The 14,839-nt window shown below is 53.5% G+C and overlaps 1 long non-coding RNA gene across 1 annotated transcript; it reads right to left on the reverse strand.

Moving 5' to 3' along the window:
* Positions 1 to 11,326: 11,326 nt before the first annotated feature.
* LOC138402055 (uncharacterized) lies at positions 11,327 to 13,484 on the reverse strand. The gene is made up of 3 exons (XR_011236606.1): positions 13,061 to 13,484; positions 12,351 to 12,398; positions 11,327 to 11,955 (listed from the first exon to the last, which is right to left on the reverse strand). It is a non-coding gene; the product is annotated as an uncharacterized lncRNA (long non-coding RNA).
* Between the last annotated feature and the right edge of the window lie 1,355 nt (positions 13,485 to 14,839).

A 14,839-nucleotide genomic window follows, 5' to 3' on the forward strand; every position in this document is an offset into this window, starting at 1 on the left:
GTTTGTTGAATGACTTCACGATGGTATTTTGCCCACAGGCCAGCCCGGACGAATCGCTCCGTTGTGGGATCCCAGGAAGACTCTGAGTTTATTTCATGAACACTCCTCAATGGCAATTTTTCCAGGGATCCTGGAATGATTTAATGGACATGTCACCCGCTCCGCCACACCCACCCCAGCAGGAAAGCAAAGTCTGTCTTAGTGTCCTGGGAATTCCAAGGAGCCTCATCCCATCTGAAGCTGATTGAGACGCAAAGATTTTTTTTTTTTTTTCAGACAGAGTGTCACTCTGTCACCCGGGCTAGAGTGCCGTGGCATCAGCCTCGCTCACAGCAACCTCAGACTCCTGGGCTCCAGCGATCCTCCTGCCTCAGCCTCCCGAGTAGCTGGGACTACAGGCATGCGCCACCACACCCGGCTCATTTTTCTCTATATATATTTTTAGTTGTCCAGCTAATTTCTTTTTATCTTTAGTAGAGACGGGGTCTTGCTCTTGCTCAGGCTGGTCTCGAACTCCTGACCTGGAGCGATCCTCCCACCTCGGCCTCCCAGAGTGCTGGGATGACAGGCGGGAACCACCGCACGTGGCCAGATTCTTGACACTGAGCTAATTCTGTAGTACAATGAGGCTCCTCAGGGATGTTTGCAGGGTTGAGTGTGTTTTGCATGTAGGAAAAACGTAAATAATCAGAGACCAGGGGATGGACCTGGTAGTTTTAAAACTCTTCGATGCTCTTCCCCTTGAGAAGTGGAGTTTCATTCCCTGCCCTTTGAGGGATGGGGAATGGACTTAGCAAATTCCTTCTGCTACGTGACTGTGATTTCTCAATCCATCCTTTCCTAGAGCAGACAGGGAAACTGAGGCTCACGGTCAAAGCCTGGCAGAAGCCAGCTCGTCTGAGTCCCGGGACTCTATGGTACTCTCTGAACCAGGCTCACTGAAACCCTCTTTGGCCAGTTTGGTTCAAGGTGCCAGGCCTGCCCTGGCCCTCGATGCCACCTAGCAGAGGCTGGCTGGTGCTTCAGGGATGGCCTTGTGTACGGTGTCCTTTGGGACCCCCAGCCCTGTCCCTTGAAAACTCCCTCATTTATAGCACAGACCACACTCTGCTATAACCATCAATATGTTTGTGTCTCTCTCTCAGCTGCAGGACCTCCGAGGGCAGGGACAGGGTCTGGTGGCCGGGTCCTCCTGGGGAGGGCAGGGTGAGCTTACACAGCCCTCGGGTGGGGGTAAAGGGATCAGGGGGGCCGGGCGCAGTGGCTCACCCTGCCTGCCATCCCGGCACTCTGGGAGGCCGAGGCGGGAGGATCGCTCGAGGTCAGGAGTTCGAGACCAGCCTGACCAAGAGCGAGACCCCATCTCCACTAAAAATAGAAATAAATTAGCTGGACAACTAAAAATATATATAGAAAAAATGAGCCGGCCGTGGTGGCGCATGCCTGTAGTCCCAGCTACTCGGGAGGCTGAGGCGGGAGGATCGCTGGAGCCCAGGAGTCTGAGGCTGCTGTGAGCAAGGCTGACGCCACAGCACTCTAGCCCGGGCGACAGAGCCAGACTCTGTCTCCAAAAAAATAATAATAAATAAAATAAAGGGTTGGCCGGGCGCGGTGGCTCACGCCTGTAATCCTAGCACTCTGGGAGGCCGAGGCGGGTGGATCGCTCGAGGTCAGGAGTTCGAGACCAGCCTGAGCAAGAGTGAGACCCCGTCTCTACTAAAAATAGAAAGAAATTATATGGACAACTAAAATATATATATACAAAAAAATGAGCCGGGCATGGTGGCACATGCCTGTAGTCCCAGCTCCTCGGGAGGCCGAGGCAGGAGGATCGCTTAAGCCCAGGAGTCTGAGGCTGCTGTGAGCGAGGCTGACGCCACGGCACTCACTCTAGCCCGGGCAACAGAGTGAGACTCTGTCTCAAAATAAATAAATAAATAAATAAATAAAATAAAGGGATCGGGGAGCCTGGCTCAGGCTGCGTGGACGGGACAGAGACGCAGATTCTTCTGTTGTATAAGGATGATTCAGCCAGTTCTTTGGGGGCTCAGGAACTGGCTACCGTGTGCACACTGCAAAGAAAACATTAACTCTAAGGACTATGGCCTTTGGGAGATCAAAGAGCGCAGGGCAAGTGACCTGGACTTTTTTTTTTTTTTTAAGTTTTTTTTTCCCAAGTTTTTTTTTCCCCAAGTTTTTTTTTCCCAAGTTTTTTTTTGTTTGTTTGTTTAATTTTTAAATTTTTTTTTAAATATCTCCCACCTGTGAGTTACTTGTGATATCACCTGGCGCTGCCCCTCCCCCCCACCTTAGGAAGGCTCCCCAGTGGGAATCTAGAAATCAGGGTGGGATGGATTGAACCAGAATTTGAAAGGCAATCCAGATGGAGAGAATAGTAAGGACACAGCACAGATGCACGGAGGTGGGGACATGGGTCCTTTCTGAGCAGTGACAAGACGGTGTCGCTCACCGGGCGGCGGCAGGGGACATCCTGCCAGGTGGGGGCGGGGACTGTGGGTTACCCCGTGTGGTCCTGGTACCCAGTGTTCTGATGTCATAGCCAGGACAATTTCAATCACGTTTCAGGAAGACATTATGGTATCAATTTTTCATTTTACAAAATATAAACATCTTAAAAAAAACCTAATCAATTTCCTGGAATAGTATTTAGCCATAAAAAAGAACGTTCTGGCATATGCTACAACATGAGTAAACCTTGGGGACATTATGCTAAGTAACATGAGCCGGTCACAACAGGACAAGTGCTGTATGATGCCACTGACATGAGGTCCCTAGAACCGTCTCATTCGCAGAGACAGAGAGCAGAGCGGTGGGTGGCAGGAGCCGGGGGACGCGCCCGGCCTAAAGTCGTATAGTATCTAATCATATCAGAATTTAGGAGGGTGGGAGCTACATGAGGTTGTATTATTAAAGGCAGAAGCCTTCCAGTAACTTCTTCATAAGGAGTCAACTTACGTTTCCCACTGGGAGTGGGTCTGATGGCCATCAACGTTCATGACGGCACCTTGGGCCAAGGTGACACAGGAAAGGAATTCCCAATGCTGGGAATCACTTGAAGTCCAAATGGGTCCTTAGCTTTGCACAAGAAAGAATTCAGGCCGGGCGCGGTGGCTCCCGCCTGTCATCCCAGCACTCTGGGAGGCCGAGGAGGGAGGATCGCTCAAGGTCAGGAGTTCGAGACCAGCCTGAGCAAGAGCGAGACCCCGCCTCTACTAAAAAAATAGAAAGAAATGATCTGGACAACTAAAAATATAGATAGAAAAATGAGCCGGGCGTGGTGGCGCATGCCTGTGGTCCCAGCTACTCGGGAGGCTGAGGCAGGAGGATCGCTCAAGGTCAGGAGTTCGAGACCAGCCTGAGCAAGAGTGAGACCCCGCCTCTACTAAAAAAATAGAAAGAAATGATCTGGACAACTAAAAATATAGATAGAAAAATTAGCCGGGCGTGGTGGTGCATGCCTGTCTTCCCAGCTACTTGGGAGGCTGAGGCAGGAGGATCGCTTGAGCCCAGGAGTCTGAGGCTGCTGTGAGCGAGGCTGACACCACGGTGCTCTAGCCTGGGCAACACAGAGAGACTCTGTCTCAAAAAAAAAAAAGAATTCAGAGCCTGCCGACCGTATAAAGCAAAAGCGAGTTTTATTCAGTAAGTATAGAAAAATCTCTGCAGACAAGGGTAGAGGCTAATCCTCCCGACAGAGGAGGACTGGCCCCCATTTGTCCTTTAGCCCCCTCTATTTAAGAAACAGATTAATTATAGGGTAAACAAGGGCAGGAATATTCATGTTATTTCTTGGAAAGGGGCAGTGTTTTCCTGGAATTAGGGTGACGCTCTCCTTCTGACTAAATACGGTCTAGCGGGAGGTGTCATGGTGTCAGGTGCATGCTGGGAGTGGGAGCTTTCCTTATGGCAATTTTTGGGTAGAATTATGGTCTTGTGGGTAGAATGAAGCCACGAGGTCAAGGAGCGGCCAACTGCTCCGCCATCTTGGTTCCAGCTGCTTGGCTGGTCTTGCCGTCCTCCTGTTTTGATCAGGGTAGTTCTGAACTTTGCTTGGAGATCTCCTGACTCGGTTGAGCAACGCCTGCAGCCGTGCCTGCCTGTTCCCCGTCTCCAAGGCAATCCAACCGATTCGGTTCACTTTGTCAATCTCAGTTTTTAAGCTACACTTTGTTCTTTGGACCTTTCCAGAAGTCTAAGGGTGACAGGTCCAGCGGGAACGCCATCGTGGCAGTAACACTGTATTTAACCACTCCATAAATTGCCCGGTAAAATGTGTTCTCCTGTCGCCGGAGAGCTCTGCAGGGACACCCCAGAAAGGAAGCACATTTTCTAGTCGCTTCTTAGCACCAGCTTGCTTGCAGGGGGAAGCTTCTCTCTGACTAGAAAACAGGAAAACTATAACAAGAACATGCCGATACCCTCTTCACGGAGGCCACGGAATCAAGTCCAACCGTAAAAGTGCAAAGGGTCCATCAGGGGGTGGAGATGCACCGCTTGGAATTTTTCTTCTCTTCCCAGGATTATAAGTTTGACAAAGCAGACAGTTGCTATGAATGGGTTTTACAAATTTGAGACCTGTCTCTTCACCAGTATTTTTTTATAGTTTGGATCATCTTTTTTTTTTTTTTTTTTTTTTTTTTTTTTTTTGAGAGAGAGCCTCACTCTGTCGCCTGGGATAGAGTGCCGTGGCGTCAGCCTCGCTCACAGCAACCTCAGACTCCTGGGCTCAAGCGATCCTCCTGCCTCAGCCTCCCAAGTAGCTGGGACTACAGGCATGCGCCACCACGCCCGGCTCAATTTTTTCCATATATATTTTTAGCTGTCCAGATCATTCCTTTCTATTTTTAGCAGACACGGGGTCTCGCTCTTGCTCAGGCTGGTCTCGAACTCCTGACCTCCAGCGATCCTCCCGCCTCGGCCTCCCAGAGTGCTGGGATCACAGGCGTGAGCCACCGCGCCCGGCCTGATTTCTTGTATTTTATTTAGAGACGGGGTCTTGCTATGTTGTCCAGGCTGGTCTCCCCAGAGTGCTGGGATGACAGGCAGGAGCCGCCACGCCCGGCCGAGGAAGGTTTTTCATTTACTCTTCATCTCAGAACTGCAGGAGCGCAAAGACCTCCTCGCCCCAAAAGCTCCATGTTACCATGGGGGAAACTGAGGCCTGGGGCCTGACCCCCTCCCCTCCGGACTGAGGTCTCACGGTGAGCGGCGAAGGTGGGACCCGGGCGCGGATCTGTCACTCTGTGTCAAGGACAGAGACAGAGAGAGACCTAAGGACACAGCTGAGGGGCCGTGGGCTGTGTGGGTGTTTCCTTTTCTTACTCAATGCGGGTGGACATCTGTCGGGGTCCCCAAGAATGCGCAGAAGCGACAGCCATAGATGCGCGCTGGCTTCAGCGCCGAGGAGGGAGGGGCTCTTCTGCAAGAGGGGACAAAGGTCCCGCCCCCCCAGAGCACGGGGGACTGAGGCATCCCGGAGCCTGCCTAGGGGTTCCGCAGCCCTGCGCTGGGGACCTACGGGTGACCACGGGGTGGCAGCGCCGTCCCGCAAATGATCCTGAATCTCCATCCTCCGGAAGCCTCTTGCCAGCGAGGACAGAGGGGACCGCTGCGTCCCCCGGGGCTGAGGTCCCAAGACCAGGGTCGAAAGTCCCCACGCAAAACACCTTAGCAAGTGACAGCGTGGCGCGCGACAGGCCTGGGGAGGTTGGAGGTTGACACCGTGGGGTTGTCCTGTCCTGCTGGGGGTCGGGTCCCCGGGTATGCGGATTGCAAGACCTCGCTGCCTGAGTCGTGCCTATTTTTTTTTACCCTCTGGAGTCAGCCTCGGTGAGGGGACAGCCGGGAGCCCCGGGACGGAGACCCACCGTGGGACAGGCGACGCCAGGTTTGCCACCCGCCGCAGGGCTGCCGTGAGCAAGCGCAGAGCCCTTAGCGTGGTCCCCGTCCTCACCCCCTCCCCGGTGACCCTCGGGTCCCCTGTTGCAAAAACGGAGACCGAGGTTACATCATCCTCCGCCCCGGCCAGCGCCGGACTCGGCACATCCCAGGAGAAAACACGAGAATAAAAGCAAACTAAACAAACCGGAACAAGATAAAAGACGATCGCGTTTCAAAGCGAGAGATCTGCTCTAAAAACGCAACCACGACAGGCAGCGAAGACGACTTTTCAGCCAACAGGGCGCATCTGTCATTTGAAATGTGATTTTTTTTTTTTTTTTTTTTTTGACCGGGCTAGAGTGCCGTGGTGTCAGCCTCGCTCACAGCAGCCTCAACCTCCTGGGCTCAAGCGATCCTCCTGCCTCAGCCTCCCGAGTAGCTGGGACGACAGCCATGCGCCACCATGCCCGGCTAATTTTTCTTTTTTTCTTTTTTGTAGAGATGGGGTCTTGCTATGTTGTCCAGGCTGGCCTCAAACTCCGGGGCTCAAGCCATCCTCCTGCCTCAGCTTCCCGAGTAGCTGGAACTACAGGCATGCACCACCACGCCCGGCTCATTTTTTCTATATATATTTTTAGCTGTCCGGCTAATTTCTTTCTATTTTTAGTAGAGACGGGGTCTCGCTCTTGCTCAGGCTGGTCTCGAACTTCCGACCTCGAGCGATCCTCCCACCTCGGCCTCCCAGAGTGCTGGGGTGACAGGCGGGAGCCACCGTGCCCGGCCCACATCTTGATTTCAATGAGACTTTCTCCCCAAACCTCTGCCTCCCTCCACTTAAAAAACACACAGAAGCCCAGAGTGCTGAGTCAAGGGAGTTCATCCCTCATGGGTTGTGACAGTCTGGGGCTGTCCCCGCTGGGGGACTTGGGGCAGCCTGGGGCACGGGGCGGGGGAAGCCCGCAGGCTTCCTGATACAGAGACTCCTAGGGCTGAACCCCAGCACTTTGTGAGCCTGAGGACAGGCCGGGGGAGGGCGGAGAAGGCGAGATGTGGGCAGGGACAGGACAGGGTGTGTCGCCCAGGCCGGTCAGGAGGACGAGGCCACCAGCCGGGCTCAGCGTCAGGCGTAGCTGCTTGGTGGGACGTCAAGTCTCACGACAGATTTGCCCATTTTTTTCCCAGGATGGAACTCTGGATTTTGATAACCTTATTTTAATATTCGAATAGTGTTATTTAATTTTAATTAAATAATAAATCAATTAATTACTAATAAATCAATGTATTGGTTAATAATAAGTTAATTATTAATTAATGAATTAGTTTGTTGAGTGGTGATCAACTGATTCGTAATTAATTTATTGAGTGGTGATAAATTACTTATTAATTAATGGATTAATTGATTGAGTGGCGATAAATTAATGGATTGACTTATTGAGTGGTGATAAATTAATTATTAATTAATGATTAATTTATTGAGTGGTGATAAATTAATTATTAATTAATGGGTTGATTTATCGAGTGGTAAATTAATTATTAATTGATGGATTAGTTTGTTGAGTGGCAATTAATTAATGGATTAATTTATTGAGTGGTAATAAAGAAATTATTAATTAGTGGATTGATTTATTGAGTAGTAATAAATTAATTGATTAAATTATTAATTAATTAAATTAACTTATAGATTAATTGGACTAATTAAAAGTCCGATATTCATTTTACTATTATGGAAATAATTTTTTAAAATGATTTTAAAAGTTCTAAAATCACAGCCAAGCCGCACAAAACATCGTCTGTGGGCTGGAAGTTTGTAGGGCACAGGGCACAGGGGACAGGGCACCCTCACGGGCCGTGTTGCTGCGGTGCCCGGCGTGTCGTAGGCACTCAGCCAGCAGTTCCTGACTCCACGAATGAAGGAATGGACGGATGAGTGGATGGATGGATGAGTGGATGGACGGATGAGTGGATGGATGGATGGACGGATGAGTGGATGGATGGATGGATGAGTGAATGGATGGATGGACGGATGAGTGAATGGATGGATGGACGGATGAGTGAATGGATGGATGAGTGGATGGATGGACGGATGCGTGGATGGATGGATGGATGAGTGGATGGATGGACGGATGAGTGGATGGATGGATGGATGAGTGGATGGATGGACGGATGCGTGGATGGATGGATGGATGCGTGGATGGATGGATGGATGAGTGGATGGATGGACAGATGAGTGGATGGACGGACGGATGCGTGGATGGATGGATGGATGAGTGGATGGATGGATGGACGGATGAGTGGATGGATGAGTGGATGGATGGACGGATGGACGGATGAGTGGATGGATGGACGGATGAGTGGATGGATGGATGGACGGATGAGTGGATGGATGGATGGACGGATGAGTGGATGGATGAGTGGATGGATGAGTGGATGGATGGACGGATGAGTGGATGGATGGATGGATGGATGAGTGGATGGACGGATGAGTGGATGGATGAGTGGATGGATGGACGGATGAGTAGATGGATGGATGAATGAGTGGATGGATGGATGGACGGATGAGTGGATGGATGGATGGACGGATGAGTGGATGGATGGATGGACGGATGAGTGGATGGATGAGTGGATGGATGAGTGGATGGATGGACGGATGAGTGGATGGATGGATGGATGGATGAGTGGATGGACGGATGAGTGGATGGATGAGTGGATGGATGGACGGATGAGTAGATGGATGGATGAATGAGTGGATGGATGGATGGATGGATGAGAGAATGGATGGATGGATGAGTGGATGGATGGATGGATGGACGGATGAGTGGATGGATGGACGGATGAGTGGATGGATGGACGGATGAGTGGATGGATGAAAGGGTTGGCAGGATGTCCCGTTCCCGTGGGGCCGGAGGGCTCGCGTGGACCCCGTGTCCCGCGGGAGAACGCAGGGACCAGAGGCGGATGCGGGAGCCGGTGAGCACACGGGGCCAGCCGGGACCCTGCTGACACTCTGGTTCTGCAAGGCGACAGCTGCTACTTCCTTAGCCCTCAGGCCAGGGCTTAGCACAAACACAAGGACCTGAGCCAGCACAAGCCCCAGCGACACCTGCGAGCTATTCCCAGCCGATGGCCACCTGCGGGGGGGGGGGTGCTCAGTCCTGCGAGGCCAGGCAGGGAGGCCAGTGGCTGCGCCGGCCCAGGGACCCTGGGGCCGGCACCCGGTTGGCCGGGACTTGGAGACCCTGTGTGGGGTCCCCCTGTCCACGGAGGAGCTAGAAGCCGTGTTGAGGGGTCGGGGTCTCTCGTCTGTGCATCCCCCGCTCTGCGTGCGCTAATGACACGCATGCTCGAGTCCCTTTCGGTGCGGGCACACAGCCCGCTGTGTGTCGTGTGTGCGTGTGTGCGTGTGTGTGTGTGTGCACGTGTGTGTGTGTGTGTGCACGTGTGTGTGTGTGTCTGTGCGCCCCGCCGTGTGTGCCCGGGAGCTCGTCCCCACGCCCAGAGGGTCCCGGTGGCCCAGACTGGCTGCGCACGCGCCCTGGGGCCTCGCCCCGAATGCCTGAGGTCTGAACGTCCCCGGGGAGCCGGGCCGGGGTGGGGAGGTCGCCGGGCCGCATTCCTGGCTGGTGCGCGCAGGCGCGCAAGGCGCACATTCCATTCATAACATCCCCGTGCAGTTCGTGATTGACAGGGAAGAGGAAGGGAAGGCCGGCTCCTCCCGGCAGCTCCCGGGGCTGCCCAGCAACCCGGCCCCCCGGAAGCCACGCCCCCCCTCTCTGGGTGGCCTTGGGGGAGGGGGGTGCGCTGTGGCTGGGAACAGGGACAAGGTGCCCCAGGCCCAGGGGGACTCCAAGCGTCAGAGCCAGCCAGGGCTGCATCTGCCCCGCACAGGTCCCGCCCCGGGATGGCTTCCTGTCACTCCCATTTCACAGCTGGGAAGACTGAGGCTCGGCGCGCTGAAGTCACTTGGGCCTGTCATTCTCCATCCTGTTGACTGTGCAAAGGCCCCGGGGCCGCTCACCAGGGGCTTTTTCCTCCCGTGACCTGTGAACATCTCCCTTATCTGAGTCCCACCGTCCTCCCGAGCCACCTGGGCCCTCCCCCAGTCCCTCCTCCTGGCCCTGCGTGTGCTTGTGTGTCTCTGGTGACAGCTTTGAGGAGATCCCAGCACTCTGGGAGGCCGAGGCGGGAGGATCGCTGGAGGTCGGGAGTTCGAGACCAGCCTGAGCAAGAGCGAGACCCCGTCTCTACTAAAAATAGAAAGAAATGAGCTGGACAGCTAAAAATATAGATAGAAAAATGAGCCAAGCATGGTGGTGCATGCCTGTAGTCCCAGCTACTTGGGAAGCAGAGGCAGGAGGATGGCTTGAGCCCCGGAGTTTGAGGCCAGCCTGGACAGCATAGCAAGACCCCATCTCTACAAAAAAGAAAAAAAGAAAAATAAGCCGGGCGTGGTGGCGCATGCCTGTCGTCCCAGCTACTCGGGAGGCTGAGGCAGGAGGATGGCTTGAGCCCAGGAGGTTGAGGCTGCTGTGAGCGAGGCTGACGCCACGGCACTCTAGCCCGGGCGACAGAGCCAGACTCTGTCTCAAAAAAAAAAAAAAATCCTCTAAGTCCCCCCTAGATCTGTGCTCACAAAGGCCCAACTTCTCAGCAGGGTACAAGACCGAGTGGTTCTCAAAGGGGTTCCAAGAGCCCTGGGGCTCCGAGACCCTTTCAGGGGGTCTGAAAGGGGAAACCATGTTGGTGACAAAGTTATTTCTCTTCTCGTCCTCGTTCTGTCCTTGGGAGGTGTGTTGACCTCTAACCGTCTGGGTTCAGTGCCTTAAGTCCCTCCAAAGTCGGTTAAGGGGTACAGAGATGCAGTTAAGCAAGAGGAGTAAGTTCTAGTAAGTTCTAGTAAGTTCCAGTAGGTTCTAGTAAGTTCTAGTATCACAGCAGGGAAATTGCAGTTCACAGTAACGTATCGTCTATTTCAGAATAGCTAGAAGAGGAGATTTATAATGTTCCCACACAAAGAAAAGGAAAATATTTGGGGTGATTGGACACATCCCAGCTGCCCTGAATTGACCGTCAGACATTGTATACAGGTATCAGATTATCCCACGTTCCCCCAAAATCCGAACAGCTAATATATAACAAAAAACAAATAAAAGTAATAAAAGCCTCTCCTCATATTTATTTATTTTTTTTGGAGACAGAGTCTCGCTCTGTCACCCGGGCTAGAGTGCTGTGGCGTCAGCCTCGCTCACAGCAGCCTCAGACTCCTGGGCTCCAGCAATCCTCCTGCCTCAGCCTCCCGAGTCGCTGGGACTACAGGCATGCACCACCACGCCCGGCTAATTTTTTCTATACATTTTTAGTTGTCCAGATCATTTCTATTTTTTTTTTATTATTATTTTTTTAGTAGAGACGGGGTCTTGCTCTTGCTCAGGCTGGTCTCGAACTCCTGACCTCGAGCGATCCTCCCGCCTCGGCCTCCCAGAGTGCCGGGATGACAGGCGTGAGCCACCGCACCCGGTCGTAAAGGGGTCTTGAGATCAAAACATTTGAGGATCTCGGGCTTAAAGTGGGTTCGAATCCAGCCCTGTCCCCGAACGTCTGTGACTTGAACTTTTGCAAAGATGCAGTTCCTCTTCCTCAAAAGCGTGTTCCTCGCGGCGCTACGTGGGCCATACATGAGATGACACGGCCAGAACACGGAGCTGCATGCAGTTGGCCAACCGTGCAACTTTGCTCAGGCTGCCAGCTGCCCTGGACGAGGGTGCCCGTGGGCTCTGGAGGGGACTCTTAGCAGCTAGGTACTCAGAGCCTGGCCAGCAAGGACGCGCCAAGCCCCTGCCCGTAGCATTCATCCCGCCTGGCACCTTCCCCAGGCGGGCACCCGGCCAGCTGCCTGAGTACACATTTTCCTGCATGTCCAAGGTGTGAGAAAATTTGCACATTCGTTGTTGATCTTGCCGGAGAAGGCCTGGTTTTCAAAAGCGGCGTGTTTTCGACCGGTTGCAAAGTACATTCTGTAATTCCCAACCAAAATACCAGCTGACGTAAAAGAACCTCCTTCACGGAAAAAAAAAAAAAAAAAAAAAAAAAAAAAAAAAAATTTGTTTAGAGCTGAATCTCCGAAGGCTCGCAGAGGGTGAAATAAATATTTCTTCCCCAGGCTGGGCCCCCCCCACCTCCCCAGAAGGATCACGCTGGGACTCCCCTTGCACGGCCCGGGCCGTGGCCACAAAGCGGGTACAGAACTGAAACACCCAAAGCAAACCACAGGAGGCGAGAAGCTATGCAAACTGCAAAGAGAATTCAGCGCGGTGGCCGCTTACAAAATAAATATACAAACCCCTGTGGCTCGCCAGATGCCCCAAAATAGCTGCAACAAAATATATTGAGGGGGAAAAAAGGTCCCATTGACAATTCAACGAGAAATCAGAAATTCCTAGGAGTATACTAACCCAGGGAAGCACACGCAGGAGTTTAATCAGAGGACTCCGGACTCTTCCCTGACAGATGGAGAGAGAGAGAGACTTCCCGGGTTAGCAAGACATAAAATTGTAAACATATGTTTCTAGCAAACATGTTTCTAGCAAGAAATATTTGAAAAGGGAGTCAACTGGGTGGGGAGTTGGGTTTGTCTTATCAGACAATAAAACTAAAATTCTTTTCCGGCCGGGCGCGGCGGCTCACGCTTGTCATCCCAGCACTCTGGGAGGCCGAGGCGGGAGGATCGCTCGAGGTCAGGAGTTCGAGACCAGCCTGAGCAAGAGCGAGACCCCGTCTCTACTAAAAATAGAAAGAAATGATCTGGACAGCTAGAAATATATAGAAAAAAAATTAGCCGGGCGTGGTGGCGCCTGCCTATAGTCCCAGCTACTCGGGGAGGCTGAGGCAGGAGGATGGTTTGAGCCCTGGAGTTTGAGGCCAGCCTGGACAACATAGCAAGACCCCATCTCTACAAAAAAGAAAAATGAGCCGGGTGTGGTGGCGCATGCCTGTAGTCCCAGCTACTCAGGGGGAGGCTGAGGCAGGAGGATCGCTTGAGCCCAGGAGTCTGAGGTTGCTGTGAGCGAGGCTGACGCCACGGCACTCTAGCCCGGGCGACAGAGCCAGACTCTGTGTCAAAAAAAAAAATTTGAAACTGTCCTCTGGCCTCCCGCGCACCTACCTGTGACATGTTCCCAACAGCATCGCTCAGCCAAGGCAGCTTCCACGGTGGCTCTGCAGTCACGGGCTGGCGTGGGGACCATGCAGCGGAGCTACTTGCTGGCCGTGTGTGATCCGGACCAGTCCCCCCTCCGTGCTGGGGTCCCCTTGCCCCCTTGCGGCGAGGGAGAGGGTCTGAGCGAGCACCCCCGGCTCACTCCGTCCACGATGGTGACGGTGACGCTGGCTGTCCACCCCAGGCCCCGGGGACACAGAGGGCCTTTGAGCCGGGCTGGCAGGCTGAAGGCTGGAGTCCCCGGGGCTACCCGAGCGTCCCGGCGGGAATGCTTTGAAGACGCCCTGCCCTTCCTGGGGCCGCGGCCCAGCTCCCGCCATCCTTCATCCCACAGGGGTCCCCGAGCTGGTGGGGGGCAGGTGGATCCCGGCCAGGGAGTTGCTGTGTCCCTTCTTGTCCCCGTCACCCGCCCCCCCCGGCCCCCGGCTGCCTGTTTCCTCCCCCAACCCCCTCGTAGGAGCTCGCTGGAGCTGCAGAAATAAAGATCCGCATTGACTCAGAGCCAGAGCAAAGCCCAGCTTGCCGGGAGCCCGTATTTCCCGTGGGGACCCGCATGCCACCGCGGGGACCCACATGCCACCGAGGGGATACAGCTCGTGCTTAGCGGTGGCAGCGCCAAGTGGACTCCTTAATTCCACAGCAGCGAAGGATGTCTCAACTCTGAGATTCTTTCCTCTCCGGCATTCCGAGGCGGTGGGGGCCAAAGCCACGCTGTCACAGGTGCGGTGGCTCAAAATGACGCCACAGCGGGTGTCTGGCTGGTTAACGATGAAGGGGTTAAACCAAGATATCCCCGGTGGCTTGGGGACATGGCAGATGGCAAAAAAAAAAAAAAAAAAAAAAGAAGGGTATCAATAGCAATTGATCTTCGTGAGAATCAGGGCTCTGTCGAGGTGGTGAGTTCGAATTTATGCCTGTTCGCGTGACGGACAGGAATAAATCTTCAAAATCCCAGAACAACTCAAGGCAATTGTTGGCCTCAACCCAGCCTGGCGGGGGGGGGGTCTGTCTGGCATTGACTCCGGCCCTTGGGAGGGAAAGATGGCCAGTGTCACCCGCCCTGAGGGTCCGGCACCAACCCGACCCCGCTCCTACCTGCTACAGCCTGTCCTTGACGTCACTCGACGGTCGGGGTGAGGGTTGGACACGCCCTCAGCGTGTGATCTGCCCACTGGGTCCCGGACAGACAGACGGACAAGGCTGGACGCCCCCCCCAACCCCCCCCCCGTCCTGATAACACTCCCCCCCCCCCCCGGCTCGACCCCAAGGCGGTCGCGAGTGACAACGTCCAATGTAGGGACATCTGGACACAATCCCGAAACAAGAAAGTAAACTCCAGGTGTGTGAAGGATCTAACCATAAAAACAGTCTATTATTATCCATGCTGTAAAGGGCTGACCACGAGAATCTGTACAGGACTCAGGAAAATCAGCAAGAAAATAAAAAAAAAAAATCAAACAACCCCATTCGAAAGTGGGCAAAGGACATGCGGAGAAACGTCTCAAAAGAACACAGAAAAATATATGAAAACATGCTCAAGGTCTCTAATCACCAGGGAAACGCAAACCAAAACCACAGTGAGATATCACCTTACTCCGGTGAGAATGGCTGTTATCAAAAAAATCCCAAATCAACAAATAGTGGTGGCCGGGCGCGGTGGCTCACGCCTGTCATCCCGGCACTCTGGGAGGCCGAGGCGGGAGGATCGCTCGAGGTCAGGAGTTC

This window comes from Eulemur rufifrons, chromosome 22 (genome assembly GCF_041146395.1).
Source record: "Eulemur rufifrons isolate Redbay chromosome 22, OSU_ERuf_1, whole genome shotgun sequence".
Taxonomy (NCBI): domain Eukaryota; kingdom Metazoa; phylum Chordata; class Mammalia; order Primates; family Lemuridae; genus Eulemur; species Eulemur rufifrons.